Below are 18,450 nucleotides of genomic sequence, written 5' to 3'. Positions count from 1 at the left end.
TGTTTTTTTTATTTTTTGAGTAGTGGTTTAAATACTTTCAGTTTAGTCTTCCTCAAATCACTCTGTCGCTATTTACTTTCATTTTATTCGTTGCACACTGTGTGTGTGCGTTTGCGTGTGGTGTAAACCAGACTAAGAAAAGCATTTGACACACACACCAGAATGTTAGTTTTCTGTAAATTTTGCTTAATTGGAGTTTAAATTTTAAAAACTGGACCTGGCATGACGCGATGCATTGTACTCTTATAAATGCTAGGTAAATTGTAATTGAAGAAATCCTATATTGTAGATTTCTATAACTCCCAAAGGGAGGCAGATAAAATCTGCCTTTTATAATAAGAGATATATATATATATACATATATATATATATATATATATATATATATATGTGTATGTATATACTTGCTGGTATGGAGATAAGGGGATGGGCTGCAAATTTGCTCACCCCAAGCCCCTGGCACACAGCCCTCATCCTAATCACCCGAAGGCCAGGCAGAACAAATCACCACAAGACAAAAAATGCAATAGCAAGACTCACAATACGATATCACCGCCATGTAAGTATGCTGAAGATAAGAGCAGAACTCTGAGAGGGAAACAGACAACTGATGCAGTGCAGTTGGCAGCCACTCAGCAGCGGGCTTTTTTGGAAGTTGCACAGAAAATTGTGGAACAGCTGACCTGGCTTTGCCAGACACCTGACATGCAAGGCACATACCAATACCTGTGTCCACCTCAAACACCTCCATGCATGCCGGATCCATGGACACCACCAACTCCCTGCTACTCACGCCAATACTCTCTCTGAACATCAAGGGGCCTTATAACACTCCACCAACGAAAACCGCAATACCTAAGAGACCTTGGGACATGTAATCAAGCAATATGCATGTCACTAACAGAAACACACCTAAATGTGGATGTGTCAGACGCCGAGGTACACATACCAGGATATGTCGTGCTACAAACCGATAGACAAGAAAGGTCTCATGGAGGAGTGGCAATGTACAACTGTGATGATGCCATGCCCATGGTACTCTTGTCACACTCCAACACTGTATGCGATACTCTAGTAGTACACATTAAACAGATGAGGATGGTAATATGTACCACACATCACTCACCAGATGTGCCAGATCATGAGAACTCATTTCAAGAGTGCCTCCAAAAAATGGGAGATGTTCTGACGAATCTCGACAATGATCTGCACATACTTCTCTTAAGGGATTTCAATCTCCCTCATGTAAAATGGCCAGAAAATCTGTTTTCTGAGTATCAATGGTGTCTATTGCTCCTGTGCATCTGTCGCACATGAAAGCTATCTTCTCGGTTAATTTTCCTTTGATGTTGCTGGACCCCTACTTCTACCCGGAATTCTTCTTGCTGCACCTCTTATGTGTCCATAGCTTACACTGGGTACATCTGATGGAGTTTCTACCTACACCTTTTCTACAGATTGAGCAGAGCCACCTACCTGAAGAGGTGTGTGGTGAGTTTGCCTTCCTACTTACTAGAACTTTGGTTTTTGCTACATTGACTATAAGGCTTTTTGATTCTAAACATAGATTCCACACACAAAATTTCTTCTCTAGTTCTGGTAGGGATTCTGCTATGAGGGCCAGGTCATCAGCATAGAGGAGCTCCCAGGGACAACCCGTCTCAAATTCCTCTGTTATTCTCTGGAGGACTATGATGAATAGAAGGGGACTGAGGGCTGAGCCTTGGTGGATGCCAACTTCTACCAGGAATTCTTCACTGTACTCATTGCCAATCCTAAACTTACTAACAGCCTCTCTGTAAAGGGCCTGTACAGCCCTTATTAACCATTCGTCAATCTCCAGTTTCTGCATCACCCACCAGATAAAGGATCAGGGAATCCTGTCAAAGGCTTTCTCCAAGTCCACAAAAGCTAAGTATAGGGATTTATCTTTGACTAGGTATTTCTCCTGCAGTTGTCAAATGAGGAATATGGCATCAATGGTGCTTCTACCCGGCACAAAACCGAATTGCATTTCATCTAAGCAGACTCTCTCCCTAATGAGATGGGCTATGACCCTATCTGTGACCTTCATTACCTGATCCAGCAGTTTGATACCCCTGTTATTATTTCTATATCTAGAGCATCACCTTTACTCTTGTAGCAGTTGACTATGGTGCTGCTACGCCAGTCATTGGGTATGACTCCATTATGAACTACCTGGTTTAGAATGCGGGTGACGAGGCCATAGCCCACACCACCAGATGTTTTAAGCATCTCAGCAGTGATTCCTGATAGGCTGGGGGCTTTACCTGGTTTCATATCCTTAATTGCCTTAACTACAAGGGAGCTGTCTATTTGGATAGCTGGTCCCTCTACTGGGTCAACATTTGGCAGGCTCTCCTCCTCCCATTCATTCTCCACATTCAGCAGTCTTTCATAATGGCTTCTCCGAACCTCTTTCTTTTCAGAATCACTAAAAGCAAGTGCACCATCATCTATTCGATCACATTTCTCTCTTGTGACATCACAATTTTCCCTCACACTGTCTTGCAATTCGAAATACCTCACTTCTTTGGTCCTCACGTTACAGGACATTGGCAAACTTCTTTTCTGCTTCACCCTTGGCTATGTATACCTGCCACCCAGCCTCCCTTTTGGCTACTTGGTACGGTTCCCTGCTACCCCCATCCCTCCAGGCTTTCCAGGCCCGTCTCTTTGCACTAATGGCTTTGTCTACTGCACTATTCCACCATCACGTAACTCTAGGTCTGGAAGGGACTTTGCACCAGCCAGACTTGGTCTGTGGCACTCAATAAGCTGTCCCGTAGGAATTTCCAGCTACCTTCTATGTCCGATGTCTGTAGCTCTTCCTCCCTCTCCTCAAATTTCTTGATGAGGATGTCCCTAAATCTCTCCCCATGTGAAGAGTTCTTTAGCTTCCAAGTCCTTCTTTTCTGGATTGGTCTTTTTCTTGGTATCCTTCTGGCTTCGAGCCTAAAGTCACTAATGACTAGCCTATGCTGGGGAGTACATTCTTCACCTGGGAGGGTCTTTGTATTTAAGAGCAACCCTGCATCCCGCTGTCTGGTGAGGATGAAATCAATCTGGCTAGCAGAGTCTGATCTCAATTATTGGGACCACCTTGAAACTTTCTCTCCAGTGCCACCGGGAGTGGTACATCATTTGTACGATGTGGAGAATATACCACCAGCATTGCCCAAACATTAGTTTCAAGGTTCATCCAAAGCTGGGAACATGGGCTAACTTAGTGGTTTGGCAAAAGCGACGGATAGAATAAGTACTGGGCTTACAATGAATAAGTCCTGGAGTTGATTTCTTAACTAAAAACAGTGTTCTAGCATGGCCGCAGAAAATGACTGAAACAAGTGAAAGAATAACAGAATAAAGGAATATATATATATATATAATTAATCAATATCAGACTTATTTTATTAAACTAAAGTTTAATAAATTACATCAAATAAAATAAATGAATGAGATTGGATGTAAAAACTGGATTAAATTTTTATTTCATATTTCATATTCCCATACAAATGTTTCAGAGAAAAGGACCAAAATTCCCATAAACAGAACATCATAAAGGTTGTAGTTGTCATTGAAGTAAAATAAAAAAATAAACAAAAAGATATTTAAAATATGGCCGTTGCCAGCTTCGCCTGGTCCCCGTGCCGGTGGCATGTAAAAAGCACCATCCGATCGTGGCCGTTTGGCAGCCTCGTCTGGCACCTGTGCCGGTGGCACGTAAAAAGCACCCACTACACTCACGGAGTGGTTGGCGTTAGGAAGGGCATCCAGCTGTTTAAACACTGCCAGATCAGACTGGACCTGGTGCAGCCTTCTGGCTTCCCAGACCCCAGCTGAACCGTCCAACCCATGCCAGCATGGAAAGCGGACGTTAAATGATGATGATGATGACATCGGATCTTTTCAGATATTTGTATATTCATTATTCTCCTCAGCATTGTTTGAATCTAGACAGAAATCATTGAAGGTGTAGTAAATGACCGTACGTAAAGGAGTTGGTGATAGAAATGTCTCTTTTTAAACGCCGTACGGTCACCCTAACAAAGAATAACACCATTATGTGGAATAAAGGAATAAGAGTGCCAGTAAAGAATAAAGAGAAAAAACACAATAGCAGTTCATTCTTTGTCAATGAAGTTGGGATAAAGAGGAGAGCAGTTACTACGCATGTAGAAGTTGGGCTTCGATCCATTTGCCAGGTTACATCGGTACAGAAGATCTTGCCGGTAGTGCTGTGCTGTTTACCTTGGTATGTATACACAACAGCGAGAAAGCTAAACCTAAGCGAGTGTGCTGTGTACGTATTGGTGTTGCTGGAGATGAAGGCGACGGAGATGGAGACGACATGAAGCTGAAGGGCAACAATAAGCTAAGGCGGCGGTATTGATGGCAGCATCAAAGTGAAGTTGACAATGGCAATGGTGGAGAAACGTCCTGCGTTGCTCGTGTATGTTGGCATTGGCTGGAGCAGGAACATGGCTGGGTCGCTGGAACTGGCTGGTCTGGTGTGGTCAATGGTCAGAGACCAAAGCCCTCAATTCACTGGATTGCTGGGTTTTTATAAGGTTCTAGAGGCTCCAGAAGAAAACCCAAAAGACTGTGTCACATGATCTTATTGCAAGGTTCTGACTGGTTGGTTCACACATTGGTGTGAAGTAAGTCAAGAGACAAACTGTGCCAATGCCAACCAATCAGAGCAGTGGATACAACAGGGCCCAAACAGCAGCCAAAAGTTAACTGTCATCTGCTACGACATTATTTCTAACATATCTCTCAAATAGTGAGGATATCACCAAGTTATGCTACAACGGACTCTGCTGGTTACATATCTCATATTTAAATTTTTGACTTGCTCACTATTAAAGCAAATATATATCTATTTAAAAAACTTGTGGATCTTTTCGGTTTGAACGGCAGTTTTTTTCTAGCGGTGTCATATGAAATTGTCACCCATAATTATGACCCTAGTATCGATCTATTGCATTTCAATCTGTTTTAGGGTTAGGGGTGGGGAGAAGGGTATCTTTTTTTCTTCAGAAATGTAAATAAACCCAATCTGTTTCTTAAACGAGGGACATATTAATACGGCACAGAATGTTTTTCACCTCAATAGACGTCACTGATTGGTTGAAATTGCAGAAATTGAAGAAAAAAACAACAAATATCTTATAAACTATTGAGTTTTCTCAATAAAGCCAAGATAAAAAGATGTTTTATAAACACATTCTACCAGTATACGAAGTTTAAAAGTGTTTAGTTACGTGGAAATTATTTTTAAAAACTGCCGTTCAAACCGAAAAGATCTCAAACTTGCTCTAGAAAATACTGGTCAAGAGGTATTTGTATGCACGTTCATAAATACCAAATAAGGAGATATATGTTATTTTAAATTTATATTTAAAGATTTGCTCATGGTCAACTTTCATTTTCTATTGTTTTTAATTGAATAGGCAGCTAGTACTAGTATGTGAGATTGACTAATATTTTTTATTAAGAATTACAATCAGTCAACAACAAGACGCTTACGTTATCTAAAAACGTCGAGATTAATTTTCAAAAAAAACAAACATAAAAACAGATTAACCTCACGAAATATGCATAAACTTGGGAAAAGATGTTTTAAAAATGAACAACTTAGTTGATTGTCATAAAGTATAATAATGTGGAATTGATCTATATTATGTATTAAAGAAAAGTTTTGTTTTAAAAATAAACGATTATTTCCTTGATATATTTGAAATTGATGCAAGGGAGACAATCTACAAAAACCACTATGTGGACAGCCATATGCTAGAAATAGATCACCTACGATCAAACTAGAAAGAGAGAATGTTCTCTAGAGAAAAATTCAGCGGACACCAGAACAGTGGTTTTTAGCTCTTAAAATATTAATATGTATTAGAATTTTCTCTGATTTTTCAGATTTTTGTATGCTAGGCTACTGGTTTTAAATTTATATTAATCAAATTAATATTCAATTTATCTCCCTCATTATTTAAATGTATATATATATATATATATATATATATATATATATATATATATATATTATAATAAATAGAATTATTTAGCTTGTATAAAAGCATACACATACATATAAACACACACACACACACATATTTTTATTGATATATATTCATACATTTTCAGATATATATCTATATATACGTACATTCACATAAAAACTAGGTGTGTGTGTTAAAATATTCCATTTAATTGTGTAGTTGACATTTTTTTTTTTTTCAGAGGCCAAATTTTCTTTGAAAGTGCTGTACTATTCATTTTGTTTTGGTCCCTAAAAGCAGATTCGTGATTTGCTATTCTTAGACGTCTCAGGTGTGGAAGCACAGATTAGAATCAAAGGGCCTTAGAGTCAACCTAGCTAAAACCAAAGTCCTAATAAGTAGAAAGGTAGACAAACCACAAATCCCTTCAGGTACATGGTCCTGCTCGATCTGTAGAAAAGGCATAGGTAGAAACTTTATAAAATGTACCCAGTGTAAGCTATGGACACATAAGAGGTGCAGCAATATCAAAGGAAAGCTAACTGGGAAAATAGTTTTTGTGTGTGGCATTTACACTGAAAATGTGCAGAGAACAACTTCTGCTACATTCAAGGGAGAAAAACTAGAAGTAGTTGATAGCTTCCGTTACCTAGGTGACCAAGTCAGTAGCAGTGGGGGGTGCTCTGAAAGTGTAACTGTTAGAGTAAGAATAGCCTGGGCAAAGTTTAGAGAGTTCCTACCTCTGCTGGTGACAAAGGGCCTCTCGCTCAGAGTAAAGGGTAGACTTTATGACGCATGTGTACGAACAGCCATGCTACATGGCAGTAAAACATGGGCCATGACTGCTGAGGACATGCGTAAGCTTGCAAGGAATGAAGTCAGTATGCTTCACTGGATGTGTAATGTCAGTGTGCATAATTGACAGAGTGTAAGCACCTTGAGAGCAAAGTTGGACCAAAGAAGCATCAGATGTGGTGTGCAAGAGAGACGACTGCGCTGGTATGGTCATGTGGCGAGAATGGATGAGGATAGCTGTATGAAAAAGTTCCACACCCTAGCAGTTGAGGGAACCTGTGGAAGAGGTAGACCCAGGACGACCTGGGATGAGGTGGTGAAGCACGACCTCCAAACATTGGGCCTCACCAAGGCAATGACTAGTGACTGGGACCTTTGGAAATCTGCTGTGCTTGAGAAGACCCGGCAAGCCAAGTGAGACCATAACCCGTGGCTTATGCCAGGGGTGTAACTAGCCCACTTATGCATACCTTTCCTTCATTGGACACTAGACTCAGCTTGCGAAGACCTTTGAGGCAAGTGAAACTGAAATCAAATTCGATGACAGCACCACATGACTGGCATCCGTACTAGTGGAGCGCTAAGAGCACCATCTGAGCATGATCGTTGCCAGAGCAGCTGACTGGCTTCTGTGCCGGTGGCACGTAAAAAGCACCATTCGAGTGTGATCATTACCAGTGTTGCCTTACTGGCATGTGAAAAAAATATTCAAGCAAGGTCGTTGCCAGTGCTCCTGGACTGGCTCCTGTGTATGTGGCATGTAAAAGCACCCACTACACTCCCGGAGCAGTTGGCATTAGGAAGGGCATCCAGCTGTAGAAACTCTGCCAGATCATATTGGAGCCTGGTGCAGCTATCCTCAGTCAGATCGTCCAACCCATGCCAGCATGGAAAGTGGACATTAAACGATGATAATGATGATGATGAATTTAACCCAATTCTGTGTAGATCCAATATGATAAAACTTGGTCATATCTTGTGCAATTACTGCCGCCTGGTATATTACATTTCTTCTTCTACAATCCCTGTTTAACATGCAGTTATCTGGGTCTCTGCAATTGCAGTTTATCTTTTGTCTAGACAATGAAATATTATTATGCTTTGTAGATTTCTTTAAGTTATTGTCTGTATAGGTATTTCTATTGTTATTGTTAAAAGTATTATTCATACTATTTTTTCTAACTTTTTATTATGTGCTTTACTATCTATTAGTGTTTTTTTCTATTTTCATAGAATAAATCCAGTTTTCTATTATTAAACAAAGAGATTATCCTGAAAAGGTTGGGAGAAACAAAAAATCTGAATTTTATGTTTGCCATTAAATATTTTTCTGTATCTAGTGCTTTTAAAGTTTTTATTTATTTATAGGTGCAGGAATGGCTGTGTGGTAAGTAGCTTGTTTACTGCTACCAAGTTGTCGCTTTGTTTTTCATCGTAATGGAAGTCAGGTCATACGTGAAAAATTGAACATTTGAAGCACAACCACAGGTAAAGCATTTGTTTTTTGGGAGCTTAGTGGGGTCTGCTGTTTGTATTTAAGTATTTTTTTCGAACATGGGTCTCCACTGGGTTTCCAGGCATTTGTTTGCCAGTGGTTGTGCAAGAAGACTCACTTTGTAATAAGAATTGTGTTTATTTTGGGAGGCGTGTCCCTCTGAAAAGTTTTTAGAATTTTTTATGATTGTGTTTGTGCCCTTTCAAGTGGATTTTTACCACAAAGGATAGGAGTACAGCCAGATTTGGACGGAATACTATTTGTGCTGCAAAGGACAACCAGTTTGGATTACCAGAGTAGCAGAATTGTGTTATGTTGTGTTGCCATTTTAGACCATCTTCCTTCTCTTGTCTGTCTTTCTGATCTTTTTTGAGGTTCTTTATAGACTTTCATTTGAACATTTTGATTTTTGTTTTGGCTATCAACATGGCAACTGTGAAATCCACTTTGCAGAAGCTTGTGATTTTGCGAGCATCCCTTTGGAGGGGGAGAAAATTTTGTTTCTCCCAACTTATGGCGGTAGAAAGTTGACAAGAGCCTGGGTGTGTGGGCTGCCACCTGGTATAGAGGCCTAGTGGCTAGAAGACACTATCCATCAGGGCCTGGATGGTGGCCTGCCAGACTCTTAAATGTAAAAATGTTGCCTGCGGTTGATTGGATTGGGTCAAAATTGCTTTTGACCCCATGGACCCAATCAGCTGATGATTTGGTTTTACCAGATTTTTTAACAATGGCCAATTCCAGGTACCCGGTGATTGTTGAGGGATGTCCCCCCAAGTGTTACCTGTGCCTGGAATCAGGCCATATAAAGAAGAACTGTCGAGGAGGAGGTAACCTCCTCGAAAACAAAAGGGTAGAAAAGAAAGAAGGCAGGCAACATTGGTTGCCTACTGATGGATCCTGAGACGGCGGGGGGGAAGGAGGGTCCTCCGGAGATGTCGGAGGAACTCCACCCTCCCATCGTAAAAGGAAAAAAGAAGAGAAAGAAGAAAAACGGGGCATTGCCGGCAATGGCATGTCCCGAAACTGGATGTGTGCCACCAAGCGAGAGAGTTGAGGCCCCTCTCAGTGAAAGTGGTGAAGAATATATGTTCTTCTATCTCAGGGGAGGGGCTATTAACAGTTTCGTGGAGAATAATATGGATAGTTGGGTCCTGGGTGACCCGACTTGTATTGACAGCCCAGAGTGGCCTCCGCAGGTGGCTGCTCTGGGACTGGAAAGAAAGGACTGGGATCTTATAACTGACTCATATAAAACTGAGAATTATAGAATTCTTTTTTGGAGCCCCGGATTGTGGTTGCAGGAATGCCTGCAAGTTGCAAGAAAATTACTTGGGGAAGGATTGTAGAGGGTTATCGCCTCCAATTTGTGTATAAATTGTGTTTATATTTGTATAGACTTTTTAGTCCAAATATATTGTATTTTTAATTGTAAGAAGGTTAATAGCTGTGTATATGTGTTTTTAAAGAACAATGTTTTAGAGAAGCAGAGGGTCGGCGGGCGCTTTCTGTCTTCTCCCATCTTTATCATTTTTGTATGATAATCATTCGCCTCATCAATGTCTGTGTCCAACCCACAAAGTTACCTTATCTATGTGCTGCCTACATGGCAAATTTAACGAATAAATGTAGCTTGCTTACCAACCACATAGTTCTGGGTTCAGTCCCATTGCGTGGTACCTTGGACAAGTGTCTTCTACTATAGCCTCGGGCTGACCAAAGCCTTGCGAGTGGATTGGTAGACGGAAACTGAAAGAAGCCCGTCGTATATATGTATATATATGTGAGTGTGTATGCGTGCTTGTCCCCCCCCCCCACCATTGCTTGACAACTAATGTTGGTGTGTTTACATCTCCATAACGAAGCGGTTCGGCAAAACAGACCGATAAAATAAGTACTAGGCTTACAAAGAATAAGTCCTAGGGTCAATTTATTTGACTAAAGGTAGTACTCCAGCATGGCCACAGTCAAATGACTGAAACAAGTAAAAGAATAAATATAAAGAAACTCTCAAATACCTTCCACCCATGACCTCCCCACTTTCAAAAAGCTAAAAACTCAGAATGCTTCACCTTTAGCATAAGATTCTATGCATGCATGAAGCATCAGAGAAAAGTGAAACATTCAGAGATTTTAGCTTTTTGAATGGGTGGGCAAGGTGGAGGAAGGGGCATTAGGGGTTTCTTTAGGAAAAATTAAAATTAAAAAAAAAAATTCCCTGATTTGTAATCTGTATTTTTCTACATGGATTAAAAAAAATTTGGGAGGAGGGAAAACAAAATTTCGAAAAACAAGATATTTGGGCAAAATTGTATTCTCCTGTATCGACAACACAGAAATCCAAAGAAATTTTGGGAAAAAAGAAAAAAAGTTGGAAAGGGATGGTTTTGCATGCACTTCACCTTTGCTTGAGAAAAATATTGAAAATATATCAATACATACAAGAGGTGAAAATTAAGGGTGGTTTGGGATGTGCTAGAAACAACAGCCAAATTTCCCTTGAATCGTACACCTTTTCTTGTGAAAATATTTACATTTTTTTATTTATTTGTTGTTTTTTTTAACCAAAAAGGCTCCTCCTGTGGTTTCTAACTTTACAAAAATTGGCCAAAATCAGTCCAGAGTGGGATGGTGAAGAAAGTGTAGGGAGGTGAAGAAATTTTGAAAACATTTTTTTTCATAAAAAGATGCCCACCCCATCATTTCAAAGGCTGTGGTAAAATACAAAATGAGAGAAATCCCCATCAAAACAAAGTAGTTCCACCTTATTTGGTTGTCCTGATCTCAAACTCTGTCTTTTTTCTAAACTCCTCTTCCTACCCCCTCGGAAAAAATTTCCCCCACTAATTTTTTTACAATCGTAATCTATGCTATTTGAAAGGCATTTGCATGAAATTTCGTGGTTAATATCTCGTCTAACACCAGGCCACCAAAACAAAAAGAAACAAGTGTAATCATCATCATTTAACGTCCGCTTTCCTTGCTAGCATGGGTTGCACGGTTTGACTGGGCTGGTGAACCAGATGGCTGCACCAGGTTCCAATCTTGATCTGGCGGTGTTTCTACAGCTGGATGCCCTTCCTAACGCTAACCACTCCGAGTGTGTAGTAGGTGCTTTCACGTGCCACCGGTACGGGGGCCAGTCAGGCGGTACTGGCAACGACCTTGCTTAAATTTTTTTACACATGCCACCAGCACAGGTGCCAGTAAGGCGATGTTGGTAACGATCCCGCTCGAATGGTGTAGGTGTAAAAAAAAAACATGTAGCAAACGAATTTGAAAACCAAAATTTATGCAAACAAACAAGGAATTGGGGAGAGGAGTTTCGGAAAATTTGCACAATCTGATTTTTTCCTTCATAACTTTCAGGAAAATGGATATCTTTTGATGGAATTTTATATAAATACCTTTCAAACAGCATAGATTACAATTAATAATGATAATAATAAAAACATTGTGTACAGTGCTCAGGTGCACTACAACTCATCTAAAGTGTATGTATAATCAGGTGTAGTTTCGGCGGATTTTGGAAAGCATGAGGGCCTTAAAGGATGCAGTGTCATGGCAGTCAACAACTGACGCAGGTAGTTTATTCCATGCTTCAGCAACTCTGAGCGTGAAAAAATGTTTCCGAAAGTCATGGGAGCTGTGTTGCTTTCTGACTTTGTAGGCATGTCCACGTGTGTTGGACACATGGAGATCAAAAAGGTGTTCAGTGTTGTTGTTGGTGAGGTGGTTGATAACTTTTGTGAGTGTTTACCAAGTCCATCGCCAGACGCCGGAGCTTCAGTGAATCCATGCCCAGGGAAACAAGGCGCTCATTATGAAGAAACTTGTGGGGAAAATTTTTCTGGGGGAGGAGAGGAGTTTAGGATCAAGAAGACCACATAAGTTTGAATTTCTCCGTTTTGACTGGGATTTTTCCAATTGTTTTTTTGCCATAGCCTTTGAAATGATAGGGAGCATCTTTGGTTAATGTTTACATCTTGAACCGCAAATGAAAATCCAAAACTAAATACTGGAATGGGTGTCAAACTATGTGTAGGAAAAGAATATGAAAAAGAAAAAAAAATGCATGCAAAGCAACAGGAGGGTGGGAAGAGGACTTCGGAAAATTCACAAGATCCAAGTTTTCCCCTCATAACTGTATATATATGTGTGTCTGTATGTGTGTGTGTATATATGTATATATATAGGTGCAGGAGTGGCTGTGTGGTAAGTAGCTTGCTAACCAACCACATGGTTCCGGGTTCAGTCCCACTGCGTGGCATCTTGGGCAAGTGTCTTCTGCTATAGCCTCGGGCCGACCAAAGCCTTGTGAGTGGATTTGGTAGACGGAAACTGAAAGAAGCCCGTCGTATATATGTATATATGCGTTTGTGTGTCTGTGTTTGTCCCCTAGCACTGCTTGACAACCGATGCTGGTGTGTTTACGTCCCCGTCACTTAGCGGTTCGGCAAAAAGAGACCGATAGAATAAGTACTGGGCTTACAAAGAATAAGTCCCGGGGTCGATTTGCTCAACTAAAGGCGGTGCTCCAGCATGGCCGCAGTCAAATGACTGAAACAAGTAAAAGAGTAAAAGAGAATATAATCTCTCTCTCTCTCTCTCTCTCTCTCTCTATATATATATATATATATATATATCAAAACATAGCCATTTTCCTGAAAGTTATGAGGGGAAAAAATCGGATTGTGTTAATTTTCCGAAAGGTCTGCTCCGCACACCCTGGTTCGATTGCACAAATTTTGTGTAGATTCGTTTACTACACATTTTTTTTTACAGCTATTATAATTGTTTTACTTTCCTTTTTTTTTTTTTTTGCCGGATGTTAAATTAGATATTAACCAATTTCATTAAAAGATATCCATTTTCCTGAAAGTTGCAAAGGGGAAAAAAAGTCGGATCATGTGAATTTTCCGAAACCCCTCTCCTTACTCCTCCCTCAGAAAATTCTTTCCCATAAATTCCTATATACTTAGAATCCACAGCATCTAAGCAGTGTTTACTGAAAATTTCACAGAAAAGTATCCATTTATCTGGAAGTTATGAGGCAACAAAGTCGGGGGTGGGGTACACATGTGTAGTTGTGGTAACTTCGGTATAGGTACCGGATACATTTCAAGTGTTTTTTTATATATATATATATATAAATATATGGGGGGGTTAGTGTTAGGGCTAGGGGTGGGAGAAAAGGGTTTCTGTTATCTTCAGAAATGTAAACAAAGCCACTTCCGGTACCTATACCGAAGGATTGCCAAAAAAATCTGTTATTTTGTCATCAAATTCAGTTCTTTGAAGAATTTGTGTCTTCTGATTTGTCAAATTTCTTACGATATTTTTCTACTCTTTGACTGATAAATACAATATTATGTTTTCTTAAATATTAACAGGATGAGAAGAAGTCAACAAGATATTACCAATTCTGACTTAATGACTATTTTTTTATACGTAGTTACTTCCAAAACACATCACATTTCTGTACTTTGTTATTTTATATATATTTTTGGATTTATCTGCGAGAATGAAGAACTACTTGAGAACAGTGGTCCCGGTGCGCGCACTCGCGCATGGCTAGTCATGACTAGTTGATTCTTACTTTGTATTTTTATGTTATTTACTTTGTGCTTTTGCGTTTTATTTACTTTGCTAGGTAGTCGTTGTAGGATCGACTAGCCACGACTAGCTAGCGCGGATGCGCGACTACGCGAGTGCGCGCACCGGGACCGCTGTTTGCTAGTAGTACCCGAGAATGATATTGTAATAATAGTCAGTATAACACCAGATCTTTTAGTCTGGTGTCCATTTCCTGCCACACATCGTCGTAACATGCTGGTTGGGCTTGATTTGATAAATGCTCAAGTGTTGCATATTAAAATAGCAATGCAGCTTTTTAAATGAAATAAAAGTAAATAATAATCTGATGCCAAAATACGTACGTCTCAAAATGGGTGACGACGTGGTCGTTCAACCTGCTAGAAATCACAGCCAAATAATAATAATCTATATATTTACGTTTTACAGGTTTAAATTTTACCTTCGTAATCATTGGATTCGTCCAACTCTATCCGAATCCGCTGTACGGTCCTCAGATTCACACCCAAACATTCTGAAATGTCCATATCGGAACTTCCGGCGCGAATGCCAAGCAGTACTCCATGTCGTTCCCAAATTTCTGGCGGAGTGAACTGCGTCATCCTGCTATTTTTTTTTTCAAAGACGGTGCCCGGCTGAACCTACAAAACTGTGTAGTCGACAAAATCCAAAACAAACCTTGCGCATGCGCGAAATTAAAAATAAAATGACAAATTACCCATCGCAGCCCCTCTCTCTCTCTCTCTCTCTCTCTCTCTCTCTCTCTCTCTCTCACTATATATATATATATATAGAGAGAGAGAGATGAACATGGTACTTAATTTTGTATGGTATTATCCATATAAATCAAATGGGGTGATTATAATCAAAATAAGCAACAAGGATATCCATCGTTTCATGCTACTTCATTTTATAAAACACTGTAAGTATTACATCAGTTTTAAAATGTTGAGCAATCTTCAGCCACATATAGAGTTTTTTAATTAAACAGTAAATGCACATTTTTATACTTATTTCATTTGCCAACATTACAAAGAGGGTGAATTTATAGACAAAGAGGTTAATTTCATCATTAAGAACATGGTGGTAGTATGTCCATTCTCCATCTGTAGATTTTTTATATATATATATGAAATGTACCAATCCGTGATAGAAAATTCAACAAAAAAAGTACTCCATCTGGTGAGAGAAAAAATATTATGTTTAAAGATTACAATACATATGTTAAAGAGCTACTAATAGTTTCGTATGTGGTTTTGCACCTGAAGACTATGTTTGAGTTTCTTTCAATATATGAAACTATAAGTAGTGCTTTAACATATATAGTGTGACCTTTAAGTAATAATAATAATAATAATAATAATAATAATGATAATAATAATAATAATAATATGTTCCGACGACTGGCACCCATGCCAACCTCCCTTCATTGGACACTAAACACTGCTTGCGAAGACCTGTTGGGGCAAGTGAAATCAAAATCGAAATTGAACCAAATCCTATGACTGGCACCCGGGCGATGCCTGTGCAGGTGGAAAGTAAAGACACACCGTTTTGACTCTGTGCTTGAAGAGATCTATTGAGTCAAGTACATCAACATCAAAAATCAATGGAAATTGTAGTTGTAATCCCTGTGCCAGTGGCACGTAAAAAGCACCAACCAATCGTGGCCGTTGCCAGCCTTGCCTGGTATCTGTGCTGTTGGCACGTAATAAGCACCTACTACACTCATGGAGTGGTTGGCGTTAGGAAGGGCATCCAGCTGTAGAAACACTGCCAGATCAGACTGGAGCCTGGTGCAGCCTTTTGGCTTCCCAGACCTCAGTCGAACTGTCCAATCCATGCTAGCAAGGAAAGTGGACATTAAACGATGATGATATATATACATATATATATATATATATATATAATGTGAAATAGAAAGATGAATAATCTTGTAGTAGATTAATCAAAAGTTTAACCGATACCTTAGTAGCAAAAATCACAGCAGTAAACAGCACGGTTGGAGGTACAACCATCTGGCGTTGCAACCGTGCGTTGGTGCGGATAATTGAAATTAAAACATTATTGGTGAATTGAAGAAATGGAGCTGAACGCAGATTGAACAGAAATCGTTTTATTTCATTCTACACGTGTTTCGAAAGGCACAAATTACCAAAATCCGATTGAATAATGGGACCATATTGTGTCTTTCTCTTCAGGAAGAAAAAAGGAAATCCGTTGGAAAAACAAAAACAGAACAGAGGCGGAGCAAAAAACAAATCGAACTGTGCTCCTAAGAGCCCATGGCGAAACTGTTTATCAGTGTATGTTGAGAATGTATATATATATGTATGTATATATATATATAATATATATATATATATTATATATATATCTACATATATAAATCATCATCGTTTAATGTCCGCTCTCCATGCTAGGATGTGTTGGATGACTTGACTGAAGGCTGCACCAGGCTCCAGTCTGATCTGGCAGAGTTTCTACAACTGTGAGTGTAGTGGGTGTAGTGGGTGCTTTTTACATGCCAGGGGAGGCTGGCAATGGCCACAATCGGTTGGTGCTTTTTACATGCCACCGGCACAGGTATCGCAGCTACAATTTCCATTTGGTTTTTTGATGTTGACTCAGTAGGTCTCCTCAAGCACAGCAGGTCACTCTACGATCCAAGGTAAGCACAGCAGGCCATCATGCGATCCAAGGCACTTTGGATGGGCTGGACTTCTATGTGAAGCTGGTGCAAGAAACAGCCATGAACTCACGTTATTTGTCAGGTCTTCGCAGTCACAGCATATCTCCAGAGGTCTCAGTCTTTCATCATTGCCTCTGTGAGACCCAACAATCGAAAGTCATGCTTGACCACCTCATCCCATGTCTTCCTGGGTCTACCTCTACCCAAGATTCCTTCAACTGTTTGGGAGTGGCACTTCTTCACACATCTCACCTCATCCATCCGTAGTACATGACCATACCAGCGCAGACATCTATCTCTCTTGCACACCACATCAAATGCTTCTTATGTCCAGCATTTCTCTCAGGGCACTTACACTCTGTCGTGTGTGCACACTGACATTACACATCCAGCGGATCATGCTAGCTTCATTTCTTTCAAGCCTATGCATGTCCTCTGCAGTCATGGCCCATGTTTCACTATTGTGAAGCATGGCATTCGCACACATGTGTCGTACAATCTACCTTTCACTCTGAGCACCACCCCCTCCACTGCTAACTTGGTCACCTAGGTAGCGGAAACTATCAACTACTTCTAGTTTCTCCCCCAGGAGTGTAATGGAATCTCTTTTCTGAGTATCTGTGGTGTCTATTGCCCCTGTGCATCTTCTCAGTTAATTTTCCTTTGATGTTGCTGCACTTCTTATGTGTCCATAGCTTACACTGGGTACATCTTATGGAGTTTCTACCTACACCTGTTCTACAGATCGAGGAGGGCCACCTACCTAAAGGAGTGTGTGGTGTGTTTGCCTTCCTACTTTCTAGAACTTTGGTCTTTGCTACATTGACTCTAAGGCCTTTTGATTCTAAACCTAGCTTCCACACCCAAAATTTCTTTTCTAGTTCTGGTAGTGATTCTGCTATGAGGGCCAGGTCATCAGCATAGATGATCTCCCAAGGGCAACCCCTCTTGAATTCCTCTGTTATTACTTGGACTATGATGAATAAAAGGGGACTGAGCACTGAACCATGGTGGACCCCTACTTCTACCCGGAATTCTTCACTGTACTCATTGCTAATCCTAACCTTGCTGACAGCCTCTCTGTATAGGGCCTGTACAGCTCTTATTAACCATTCGTCAGTCTCCAGTTTCCGCATCGCCCACCAGATAGGGATCCGGGGACCCTGTCAAAGGCTTTCTCCAAGTCCATGAAAGCTATGTTGAGGGGTTTATCTTTAGCTAGGTATTTCTCCTGCAGTTGTCGAACCAGGAATATGGCATCAGTGGTGCTTCTACCCGACACAAAACCGAACTGCATCTCATCTAAGCAGACTCTCTCCCTAATGAAATGGGCTATGACCCTCTCTGTGACCTTCATCACCTGATCCAACAGTTTAATACCCCTGTAGTTATTTCTATCTAGAGCATCACCTTTACTTTTGTAGCAGTTGACTATAGTGCTGCTATGCCAGTCATTGGGTACGACTCCATTATGAACTACCTGGTTTACAATGCGAGTGACTAGGCCATAGCCCACACCACCAGATGTTTTGAGCATCTCAGCCGTGATTCCTGATGGGCCGGGGGCTTTTCCTGGCTTCATACCCTTAATTGCTTTATCTACTAGGGAGCTGTCTATTGGGATAGCTGGTCTCTCTACTGCTGTCACATGTGGGACGAGTCCGGCTGTTGGCCAAGTCTATTGTGAGAATTGCTCTGCCCCCTTCCCTCAACCGGGAAGGCAAGGCAGTTTTCATCGTACTGGTGGCCATGGTGAAAGAATGTGTGTGGTGGACCTGAGCAAAAGGATTAGAGACAGACACTTACCTCTCTGGCCAATCGCTCATCAACTTTTTCAAGTA

The 18,450-nt window shown here is 40.5% G+C and overlaps 1 long non-coding RNA gene across 1 annotated transcript in view; it reads left to right on the top strand.

Moving 5' to 3' along the window:
- The first annotated feature begins 8,203 nt into the window (after positions 1 to 8,203).
- Positions 8,204 to 18,450, top strand: part of LOC118763819 — a 12,469-nt gene continuing 2,222 nt past the window's right edge. Inside the window, exon 1 of the long non-coding RNA XR_004999567.1 lies at positions 8,204 to 8,315. This is a non-coding gene — a long non-coding RNA (uncharacterized LOC118763819). The remainder of the gene's footprint in view (positions 8,316 to 18,450) is intronic.

The sequence above is a fragment of the Octopus sinensis genome, linkage group LG6 (assembly GCF_006345805.1).
Source record: "Octopus sinensis linkage group LG6, ASM634580v1, whole genome shotgun sequence".
Lineage (NCBI taxonomy): Eukaryota > Metazoa > Mollusca > Cephalopoda > Octopoda > Octopodidae > Octopus > Octopus sinensis.
The sequence above is the reverse complement of the archived record's forward strand: the minus strand, read 5'-3'. Positions and strand labels throughout refer to the sequence as shown.